Below are 12,371 nucleotides of genomic sequence, written 5' to 3'. Positions count from 1 at the left end.
ACTAGCTTGAAGATTATGACACGACACTTAAAACAAAACAAATACTTTTATGATTTTTCTTAAATGTGAACAGAATTTTAGGGGATGAGCTTTTTCTATATGCAATTATTTTCCTTACTAAAAAGCAACTACTTTTACAATTTTCTTTGGAATTTCCATCTGAAAATATATACATTGTGTGTGGAAGTATTCTTTTCTAAAATAAAAAACCCCGAATTACAGGGTTCTTTTTGTTTTTGGTAGTGAGGTTAGGTGACATGGTTTTATATACACAAAATTATTTATCTTCTAGGCAAATGGATCACTAATATTAGTCAAATTAAACATGACGAAAGAAATAAATTATTTTTTTTATTCCATAAAAATAAATAAATAAATAAATTAACTTGAAGTAGTTATCATTTTTTTATCCCATGGAAAAAGGAAATGGTTTGTTATCTCTTCCCATGATGAAAGTGTTATTTTTTTAAGTCAAAGACCTTAAACAATATGGTTTGTTAATATTGTATGGAGGTAAGTGACATGATATATAGATGGCCTGATTTCCTATGTAGTTACTTTATTGCTAGAAAACATACTACTTTTTAAATAGTTTTCCCTTTCAAATATACTTTAAAAATTAAAAAAAAAAAAAAAAATTTATTTAACAAATTGTAAAATGTATGACATCTCATCAACTCCTTATAAAATGTCTTTATTGAGTAGAAAACTATTTTTCATCTAATATTGACGAGTTCTTTTCCTAAGTCAATGATGACCTAAACTACACGATTTGTCAATTGGGATTGAGGATTTTCTTGAAAATATCTCTTACTTATTCAACTTCCATCATCTAAAAAATATATTTAGCATGTGGATTTATTCTTTTCCAAAGTCAAAACCTTGAACCACATGATTTTTTCCTTGGGAGAATTATCTTTTGAGGGTAGATGGGCCCCCAAATTAACAAAATGTCCATATAACTCTTCAAATTGAGTTGAAGGATATGAAATAGTAACGGACAAATATACCATTTAAGAACACATATAAAATATTTTATAAAATTAAGTTAAATAATTTTTTTTCAATAATTTTTTTTTCAAAAATACTAAATTAAATAAAAGTAGTTTTCAAAAATATTAAATTAAATAATTTTTTTTCAAAAATATTAAATTAAATTTTTTTTCAAAAATATTAAATTAAATAAAAGTATTTAAAAAAATATTAGATTAAATATTTTTTTTAAATATTAAATTAAATAAATTTATTTTTTAAAAATATTAAATTAAATAAAAGTATTTTAAAAAATATTAAATTACATAAAAGTATTTTTTTTAATATTAAATTAAATAAAAAAATATTAAATTAAATAAAAGTATTTTTCAAAAATATTATTTTTTTTTTCTCAAAATCAACAAAGGACATTTTTGGAAATACTGAAGGATGATATCCTTCAACTCAATTTCCATATTTTCATTGGGTCTTGGGCTCAATTTGAAGAGTTACATGGACCTTTTATTAATTTTGGGGCCCATCTACCCCCAAAACATAATTCTCCCTTTTTCCTTGGTGGTGGGGTTAGGTGACATAGTTTTTCATAGTGAGGTTAGCACACATGGCATTTTATCTTTCAAGAACAACCTTGAACTACACCATACATTGACTTAATAATTAAATATAAGAAATATGTTCAATTCCATGCAATCAACAAGCATTTTAATAATTTATATAAAATCTAGAACTACCATCCTTTTCTTCAAAGCGGCATTTTCAACAAGCAGACACATGAGATAATCCGTATGAGAAACAAAAATGTTCATTGTTTATACTAAGAGGGAAAAAAAAATGGAAACTAAATTGGGAAACATGTATGAGAAAAATTTGTTAATTTATTATTTTTAAACTTTTTTATTTTCCTTTTTTCTTCTTTTATTATATATTCTCTTTTTTATTAATTTTTTCAAAATGCAAAGAGGATGAAACGGTTGGAGAGACCACATGATTGAAAGGAAAAATAAAAAGAAAATAAAAAAAATGATTTCAAACTTAGACAAAAATTTTCTTATATGCATATTCAAATTTATTTTCTTTTTTATAGAAATTATGAAAAATTTTAAAATATACAAAATTTAAATGATTTTTATATATTCAACCCCCATATTTTTTATTTTCTTAGACTCCAACTTCCAAGGACTTTTATTTTTGGGCTGTCAAGATTCTAGGAGACATTCCATGTCATTTCTTTTTATTTTTAAATTTTTTTATTGAAACATAAAATAACAAGTGGACAAAGACATTTTATTTTGAATCATATTTTAAAAAACAATATTCTTCAAATATGTTATTACAATTTAATTATGTTTGTAAGGTTCAATTTTTTTCATGACAACAATTATTTATAGGTGGCTGATGCAATTGGATTTGGATTTTTAGAAAAAAATCTTTTAAAGATTTCATCCGGCATAAGCTAAGGCTATGTTTGGTCCCGAAAAATTGGAGGGAAAATTTTCATAATGTGTGGAAGTATTCTGTTCCAAAGTCAACAACACTAAATTATATAAATTTTTTTTCTTAAGCAATGGTTAGGTGACATGTTTTTTATAGGCGTAATGCGATATGGTTTTATATACACTAAATCTAGAACTACCATCCTTTTCCTAAAAGCGGCATTTTCAACAAGCTGGCACAGGAGATAATCCAGCATGTCCAGCCTTTCCAGCATCCTGAAACTAGTCATTTTGTAGCCAATCCAGCATGTCCGGCCTTCTTGATCATTCATATTGTTTTTGAGGTATTTTAGGTGTAGTTCTCTCTTGGACGGCCTGCAGAAAATATATCAATGTAGTAATGGGTTATTATTGAAGTATCGATCATACAGTGCTTAATGGGACTCCAGAAAATAAACCAAATTCAAAAGTCACATGAGTTCCAAAAGAATCGTTCCCCCTTTCCTGAAAGGAGTCCATTTGCCCCACTCCACTCTGTTGATGAGGCCTAGGAGCATGGCCAATTGGGCCAAGGAAGCAATTCTAGGGATCAACACAAACCTATCTGGGCTTGCCCTCAACCAATATTAAATGGCTATATTCTAGCAAGTGGGTCGTCTTTATTTGTGATACCATGAGGAAATATGCTATAGATTCGACGTACATGGTAGCATAACAAAGGCTAACTAATTCCTGAGTACTCTACTGCATGTCCTACATACTATGGAGAAGTTGCTTAAGAACCACCAGCAGATCTTCGGACATCAGTTTTCCAGGTTCGGACAGATTTGAGCAGAAATGATTGATGAAAGTTACAGTTGGAATAGTTTGAACTCAGTTGAGCTAAATGTTCTACTAGCTATGTTCTGTTGAGAATGGTTTGGGACCTCCTTAAGAGAAGTTAGGATTCAAAACTCCAATCTACTTTCTTTTCCTCTCTGATTTGTCCTCAACATCTCCCATGTCCATGTTTTCTCCTCTATCATATCTGTCATAAATCTACAATGAAAAGTATATTTGATTTGAGTGTAATGGAGCAGTATATACTAGTATTCCTTGTGATAGTAGGACACAATAATATTATCTATCAAACATAATTTTGTTTGGTGAAAGCCTCAAACTTAATTTTGGTGTAAAGTCTTCACGAAGAATGTTGTAGGGCTTTATCATAGAATTTGAATGTCATAACCATGATACCGATATTCAATTCCTCTAGTCACTCCTAATGCAATCTTATACAACATCTGCAAACACAAAGGAGTTGAATTTTCTTTTTCAAGAAAAATGTACTTATTAACGGATTCAATAGACACAAAATCATATGTGAGAGGGCATTTTGATCCTTTTGCACATATCCAATTAGGTGAACCACAATAAGATGATGATCCTTTTAATAGTAGTGATTTCATCGATCAATGAAATCTTGCTCATCAACTTTAGAGGTGACCAACACTTTTATAGCTACAATACTACTACCTCAAAGTTTCCTTTATATGTCATGCTAAAACCTTGTAGTCATAATTTGTGAGTCTTCTTTATATCCTAATCATGGAAACTCAATCATAATATGTACCAAAGAAATTTCATACCATTTTCCATTGCCTCGTTTTCTTCTTTTTCAAATATATATATATATATATATATATAGATGAGCATAAAAAGGTATAATAAATTGTGTTTTTGTACTAGCATAATTTTTTCATCAATTATTCAAAGAAAAGAATGATAATAGTTTTTGCGGGAAAAAAAAAAAAACTAAAACAAAAAAGCATCTTTTAGCAAAAACTAGGAAAAAAAAAAGTTGCTTTTGGCGTTTGGCAAATATTTCAATCAATAATTGAACATTAAAAATGTGTAAGATGATGATAAAATCAAATTAATTTTGCTCATGAGGGGACATGATATTTAGCTTTAGCACCATTAAATTGGACTAGAAGCTTAAGTTACGTATGCCAAACCCACCTCCATAAGAATAGTTGATTAATTTGATATTAGCTAGCTAATTGGTACTACATATATAAAAAGCATATGTTGGGCATAACTATAAAGGGTTTAATTTCACTCACATTTTTTGGTTAAATACACTTAATCATCATTAGTTTAAAATTTCGTTAAATACATCTCTTACTTTGAATCTAAGGAAGGTGAGCAAAATTATAACATGAAAAGGGTAAGAAAAGTATTAAACTTAATGGTAACTAATTAAGTATATTTAATCCAAATATCAAAGAATAGAAATAAAATTAACCCTAACTATAAAAAGTAGGTATCCCTTCAACTTTATATAAGCAACAAGACCATGTGAACAATAATTTAGAAACACTAATCTCCATGGTTTGGTGGTTTGATCAGGAGTGATATGCTATTTTATTTTTTGAATCACTTTCCATTGTTTAATTTACCTTTGGAATGGCTCCATAGTACTAATGAAAGCATGTTCAACTTTGTAGAACTCTTGAACGCATACCAGACTGACTGATTAACCACCCCACAATGCTTGATCTTTGTAAGCCAACAACTTTCTATCAATCAAGCTTATCTTTAATTACCATTAATAATTACTAACAACTCAATAAGTAGACGTGTCTTCATCTAGCTTATTTAAATTAGCACCTCTTATTCTATAGGAAAAGAAAACACTTTAGAGATAAAAACAATCTTAAATTTAATTAATTAATGGGTTATTCAACTCTACATGATGGATTCCATATCCTTATCGCTAAGAATGTGTTTCACACTTGTTCTCGTTTTTCAAAAATATAATAGATGAGCTTTAATGAAGACAAGTATTATAAATAGTGTTTTAATAGAGTTAAAACGCAAAATTTTTTATCGACAAAGAATAATAGTAACTTGTTGGTCAATATAAGAAATATGAGAAATTAATAAATTTAAATACAGAAGCCGACTTCTGAAAAGACAACTTCAAAATTCAATTAAAAGTTATATTTTCGAAAGGAAATTTCTAATTGGATTATTAAAAGTGTGACAAATTTGAAAATAGTTTCAAAAGCATCATATTTTAATAATTATTTTTTTAATTGTTGTATTTTTTTCAAAATCCTTTTTTATTAGCCTATTTATAAAATGGTTACAAAAACACCTTTAATTATTTTTTCTTTGTTTTGTTATTTTGACCAGGCACTCTAGTTTAGGGACTCTTCTCCATTGGTAAGACATTGTATTTCCTCATTGGAGTGGTGATGAACAAAAGAAAACAACTTAAAGTGGAAAATGTAAAAGACAAGCCTTTCAAGATCATTTGGTCAATTACTCAATAAATAAAAAGGAAAACAAAAAAACAAGAGAAAACTGTAAAACTCAGCAAAATGGTACCATAGATGGAGCAACCAAAGTTCTCCTGTTGATTTTTCTATAATTTCCTTTATAGTGGCTAATGTTGTAGTAGCGAAGACTTTGTTCGAGATTCCATGTGTTGTAATATTTTTGGTCTACAAATGGAGAAGGAGGAATTTATCCATGTACCATGCCATTGAGGAGTTCATTTAAGCTCAAAATAATCTAACTCCAATAAGGTATTCTTACTCAAATATCAAGAAGATGACAAAAGGTTTCAAGGAAAAACTAGGTGAAGGAGGCTATGGTTCAATATACAAAGGAAAGCTTTGAAGTGGCCATTTGGTAAATGTAAAAATGATGGCCAGTTCCAAAGCCAATGGACAAGATTTCATCAATGAAGTTGTTACAATTGGAAGAATTCATCATGTTAATGTGGTGCAATTAATTGGATTTTGTGTTGAGAGATCAAAGCATGCTCTTGTATATGACTTCATGCCTAATGAGTCTCTTGATAAGTACATATTTCCTGAAAATGGGGAAGTATCTCTTTAAGCTTGGAGAAAATGTATGAAATTTCTCTTGGAATGGCCCATGGATTGAATACTTACACCGAGGCTATAACACACATATTTCTTGCATTTTGCTGTCAAGCCTCACAATATTCTTCTTAACAAGAATATTCTAAGAAACTCATTAGAGGTTGTAATACACCACCTCCTAATTAAAGGGTTGATTGGTCTTAGCTATTAGGATGAGTTTCCTATGGTGAGTGCACTAGCGTGTATGGTACATATTGGATATAACCTATAGTTAGTCCTAACTTAAGGTTATCAAGTAGTCATAACATCACCAAGTTGCTTCATTGTAGTGTTTCTTAAGCTTAATAGAATATTGAGTTTGTGCCTAAGTTAATAATGACTTTGACCTATAGGTGAGATTGTAAGTTGATCATATATTCCCTATAGATTGGGTTATTGTTGATGGAGCCGGTAACAGTAGTTATTTTCAATAGAGTCACCATGATATCTTATAAGATTAAGACAAAGTGTCCCCTTAGGTGATCCTAAGGAGGACTATGGTCATAGTAGTTTCTTAAGTGGAACTTGACATTAACTTTGGGAGAGTTAAGATATGTTAGTTAAATACCTAATAGGAGGATCCGTAACTCAAGGATAGTAGAGGTAATTTTGAATAGTTAATAATTTTCACCTTGCTAAACTATAGACACCAATTCATAGGGAGACTTTATATAATGGATATCATGTCACGGACCCGAACACATAGTGTCTCGTTATTATTTATATATAATACTAGAGTTCAGTTATTCTCTTTAGTAGGATGTTGAATCAACTTCAAAATTGGATTTTGAGGGAGTCAATACTTCTATAGGTCCCAGTGGTCTCCGCTCTGAGCTTATATACCTCGTTGGTACGATTTATGAGGGTTGAATTAGCTCTAAGTTCACTTTTGTGTATAAAAGTATTTTGATAATTAATAAAGGTTGCACAATGGTAAGTGAATAAAGTCTTTAGATTGAGCTAATTAATTAATTAGTAGGTCATATTAGATTAATTAATCAATTATGACTCATTTTAGGCTAGATTGAGTCATTCAAGCCTTTAATGGGCTTAAGTCATTTAAATCCAATTAGGAACCCTATAAATACCTTTCTTAGGGCTTACCATAACTTTTTTACAATTTTTTCTAGAGAGTCATCTTCCACCTCTAAAGAGAGAAAGTTGTAACCTTTATCCACTCTTCCATTCCCATTGAAAGTGTGTCAAGGTTAAGGTTCGAGTCATCAGGTGGAAGACTCCAGTTTACGAAACTTTTATGACTTTGTTCATCTTCATTGCATGGAATCGATTCAAGAACATCTTAATCTAAGGTATCTTCTTCGTTAGCAATTTCTGAATTCATATTAAGTTTAAAAGTGCATTTCTTCTATTGTGCATAAGATTTAGAAAAGCCTAGGATAGTTAAGCATATTCTTAACCTGATTTAGACTTAGGAAACAGAGAGTCTTAGTTTTTCCCATCATGGTTGTTTGGAAAACAATTTCTCAAGAGGAGATACAAGACTGAGAATGGGTGTAGGGAGTTTGTTGATGAGGTATGTGGCTGTGAGAAAGGCATATGACCAATACAAAAGAGGGATAAGAGTTTGATGGAGTAGGGTGAGCCCTATTTCAACAATATGACGGTGTTGTCTTTTGGCCGAGCCATTATGTTGAGGAGTGTAGGGTGGAGTTTTAAGGTGTTGAATATTGTAGGAAGCAATGAGGGATTGAAGGGTCGTGTATTCCCCACCATCATCTGAGTATATGGTGACAATTGGAGTATTGAAGAATTATTCCACCAATGCTTTGAATTTTGGAAAAAGTGAAGAGAGGTCTGATTTATTTCGAAGTAAATCCAAGTATATTTAGTGAAGTGGTCAACAAAAATCACGTCATAATGGAAGCCATCAACTGAAGAAATGGGAGCAGAGCCAAACGTCGGTATAAATTAGGTTAAGTGGTTTTGTGCTAGTTAAAGAAAATATACCCAAAGTAGTCGATAGCTTTTATTACAAAGACAAGAATTACAATGAAAAGAGTGGTCGGTGGATAGCACTGCAATATTATCATGAGAGACGATCTGATGGAGAATCTTGCTGAAATGATGACCAAGTCGGTTGTGCTAATCTTGGAGGGAATACTTTCCATTGACATAGGCTTCCGGCATGGAAGCTTGGGGAAGGGAGTGCTCAGGCCACTCACAGACGTTGTCATTGCTACAGCCTTTGGTGAGTTGGGCCCCTGTGTATAGGTCCTTCACAATGAAATAAGGATGGAAAAATTCAATAGAGGCATTATTTGTCTTACAGAATTGAGAAACAAATACAAGGTTTTTTTTCCATGGGTGGAACACAAAATACGTTGTGTAAGAAATTGGAATACCAGTGCCATTGTCAGTGATGATATCATCATTCCCCTTGTATTCAGAATGAGTGCCCAAGTTATTAAGGTCAGAGGTGATGTGGTGTGATGCTCCGGAGTTGATCAACCAATTTTGGGAATTAGACCCGCCACTTGGAGTGGTATAATTAGCTTGTGGTGCTCTAGGTGGACACCCTCGAATTTAGTAGCAGTGTTTGGCATCGTGGTTAGGTTTGTCACAAAATTGACGCACCACATTGGGTCGAGGCTTGGAGTGGCTTTGATTGATGTAAGATGGTGATGCCCACAATGAGAAGCTGGGTTCGTGGTGCTTTTAGAGTGGTCACCTTTGCTGAGGAATGAACCCTTAGATAGGGGGTTAGTGGGTTGCCCACATTTTTTAGAGTAATTGGTAGTGAGAGGTGAGGTGTCTGAGGGAGCTTCTTCACCTTTGAGAAAACTTTCATGTTCAATCAGTGCAACATGAAGCTCTTTAAAAGTCATAGGAGATCCACGATTTCTAATAGCAATGCAAATATCTTCGTACTCTTTTCCAAGGCCATGAAGACCATGAAGTTGAAGATCATCATCTTCAATATAAACATTGACAAGAGCCAATTAATCCATTTTGTTCACTGATGGTTTTGTCTCTTTTGGTTGCAAAGGTAAGCTTGTCCTTAATACCCATTATTCGGGTTTTAGATCGATTGGCAAATAGGTTTGCCAACTTGGTCCATGCCTAATGAGAAGTTGTGGCAGGAGCAGAGATAAGAGATATAACAACATCAGAAAGTGATGAAAAAATTGCATGTAGTAAGAAACTGTCCTGTCGTATCTAGAGATAATAGGCTGGATTTGGCACTGAGGTGTCTTTGTCGGAGATGGTACTCGGTGGACGTGGAAATGTTCTCTCAGTATTCTCCATCAGATCATAGCTTAGCAGTAGGAAATTGCGCACCCCAAGATGGATAATTGTTTGGAGTAAGTTTCAATGGTAGTTGTGCAGTGGTATTGATGGATATTAACGTGTTGGGAATGGCAGTTCCAACAATTACTACAACTGCAGGGGGGTTGCTTACAGCCATGAAGAAGACTGTATGAATAACATAAGGAAAAAAAAAACTGCTCGCGAGAGCTCACTGCTCTGATAGCATAAAGGAGAATCATAGCCCACTTACTCTTCATTAATATATCTATACTTAAAAGATCTTCTCTCATACTGCTTCCCAAGTGAAAAGAAACATGTTCTCAAGGAAGCTCTAACATGGTTCAAAGTCACGGTATCGGTCATTGACTCGGAGGGTCTCGAGGCGTATCGATCTAGATATATTGGCTTGGTATCGGATGATACGTAAAATAAGCTAATTAGAAATTTCAAAAAATTATAAAAATATTATGTAAATCATCAGAAAAATATATAAAATTAAATAAGCTCAAAAATTAATAAAATAAAATTGTCTCACATTTAACATTATTTAAATAGTTATAAAAGTATATGCTCAAAGTTATTTATGATAATGCAAATAAAAAAAATTATTTTATTTTAAATATAATAACATTTTTACTAACAAACATACAATACAATAATCAATTCCATGTTGAATGACGAGGAGGTTCAAAATCATCATCGGTCCTACGACGAGTATACAAATTGGGATGGCAATTCCCGTAGTGAGGATATGGTTGAAAGAGTTGTTCATAACTCGAATATGTTGGCTGAGATGATTGGCTTGATGATCCATAATCAGGAAAATATAGTTTCGAAGGTTGTTCGAGATCCACACCATATTGAGAGTATCCAAAACCTTGATAAGCAATGCTACTGCTACTAGAAGATTGATCAGATCCATATGAATCATTAGCTCGTGTTCCAGTATTTGAATATCCCTCTGGATGCATCATTGGAAATTGATCAAAATCATTTCTACTAAAAGTACTGGAAGAGCTATCATGATCTCTAAAGTTGTGATATGATCTATCATCTACCCCTCTGAAATACGGCCTTGATCCTATACCCAAATTCTGTAAGTGCTCATCAATAGGAGGATAATTTGATCTATGATAATCATGCCCATTAAAATAATCATCGTTGGAAAATGTAGTTAGTCTTTCCAAATGCTTTCGTTGTTTCCATATCCCTGGTCGATATCCATGATTTGTATCTTGTGTGGCACAGTAATTTTCACCTCCTTGTGCCCATGACATGCCAGGATCTACTTGACTAACATAACCACCCCCAGTGCTACCATCTTCTCCAGTACCCTCACCAGTGCCACCAACTCCTCCATTGTTCCCACTAGTGCCACCACCCTGCCTACTGCCTCCATTGTCACCATCATCACTACTAGAACTTGAAGAAATTGTTCTAGGAGCCTTACCTTTACGATGGGAATCAATATCTCTTTCTTGTGTAGCATTACTTGTACATCTACTAACTCTACGATTTGTGGCACCATCATCTTCATGAACTGTTTCTCTACCTTCTTCATTAGTGGGAAGACCTTTATCCAATCAATCCAAATTATCAGATGATAAAATAGGTTTCTTTCCTTCTCATATCCAGTCATCTAATATATCATCATCATTAAAGATACGATTCAGATCAATTGAATTGTATAAATCTTCATTGTTTCACTCTTGCATCAAATTCTTAACTCAAAGTTGCATATTGTAGTGCACATAAACTAACTTATGCAAATTTTTCATTGCCAAACGGTTGCGCAACTTTGTGTGAATCAATGACCACGTGTTCCAATTTCTTTCACAACCTGATGAATAACAAGTTTGGCTTAAAATTTTAATAGCAAACTTTTGTAGATGTGGATCTTCGTCGCCATAGTTGTTCCACCATTCGGCTATAATAAAGAAAACGCATACTTATTAATCACTATGATATATTTAACAAAAAATGATGATAATTTCTTATTTGTAATAGACGTAAATGTATTGAGTACCTCGAAGAGATTGATTTATCGCTTTCTTTGTAAATGCACTTCCAAATTCTCATTGGCCATCAACAAATAATTTCATCTACATCATTAACATTTTTTTTTTGTTAATGCACATTACATATACAAAATGTATTATATAAAGGTCACAAACTATTATTATACCTCATTAATAGCTTTTGCTTGTCTATCCAAATCTGGTTCTAATCTCTTGATAACCTCGTTTAATCCAATTTTAATTTTCAGATGGTTGGAGAAATGCTTTGAATATTGGAACATTGGATTTAAAAAATATGCTTCCATAAGTTAAATAATGATCAGTTTATAATAATTTGTACTTGAAAAAACTAATAAAAAATATATAAATAATTTTTTTATTACCTGCAGCATGCAAATGTCTGTGCAATTAACCTTCTCACATTCTATCAATGACTTCCTAATACTTTTCCCATTGTTTGACCAATGCCTTGATAGCCAATTTAGCTCTATCCATTGCTTCATAACTAATTGATAGTGTGACCTTTTTATCTTGATCAACCAATTTCAATACTTTGACGAGAGGTTCCATGATGGTTTGAACTTTTTCTGCCTTTTTCCAAAATCGATCAGTTAAGATAAGGTTGGATACCTTATTTCTTAGACTTTTCTGCTCATATCTTTATTAAATTCACGTCATTCATTTGTTGTGCACATTCTCTTCAAATCATCCTCATAACGTATAAGACTCTCAAGTGAAAT

The sequence above is a fragment of the Vitis riparia genome, chromosome 16 (genome assembly GCF_004353265.1).
Source record: "Vitis riparia cultivar Riparia Gloire de Montpellier isolate 1030 chromosome 16, EGFV_Vit.rip_1.0, whole genome shotgun sequence".
Taxonomy (NCBI): Eukaryota; Viridiplantae; Streptophyta; class Magnoliopsida; order Vitales; family Vitaceae; genus Vitis; species Vitis riparia.
This window is presented reverse-complemented; position numbering follows the sequence as displayed.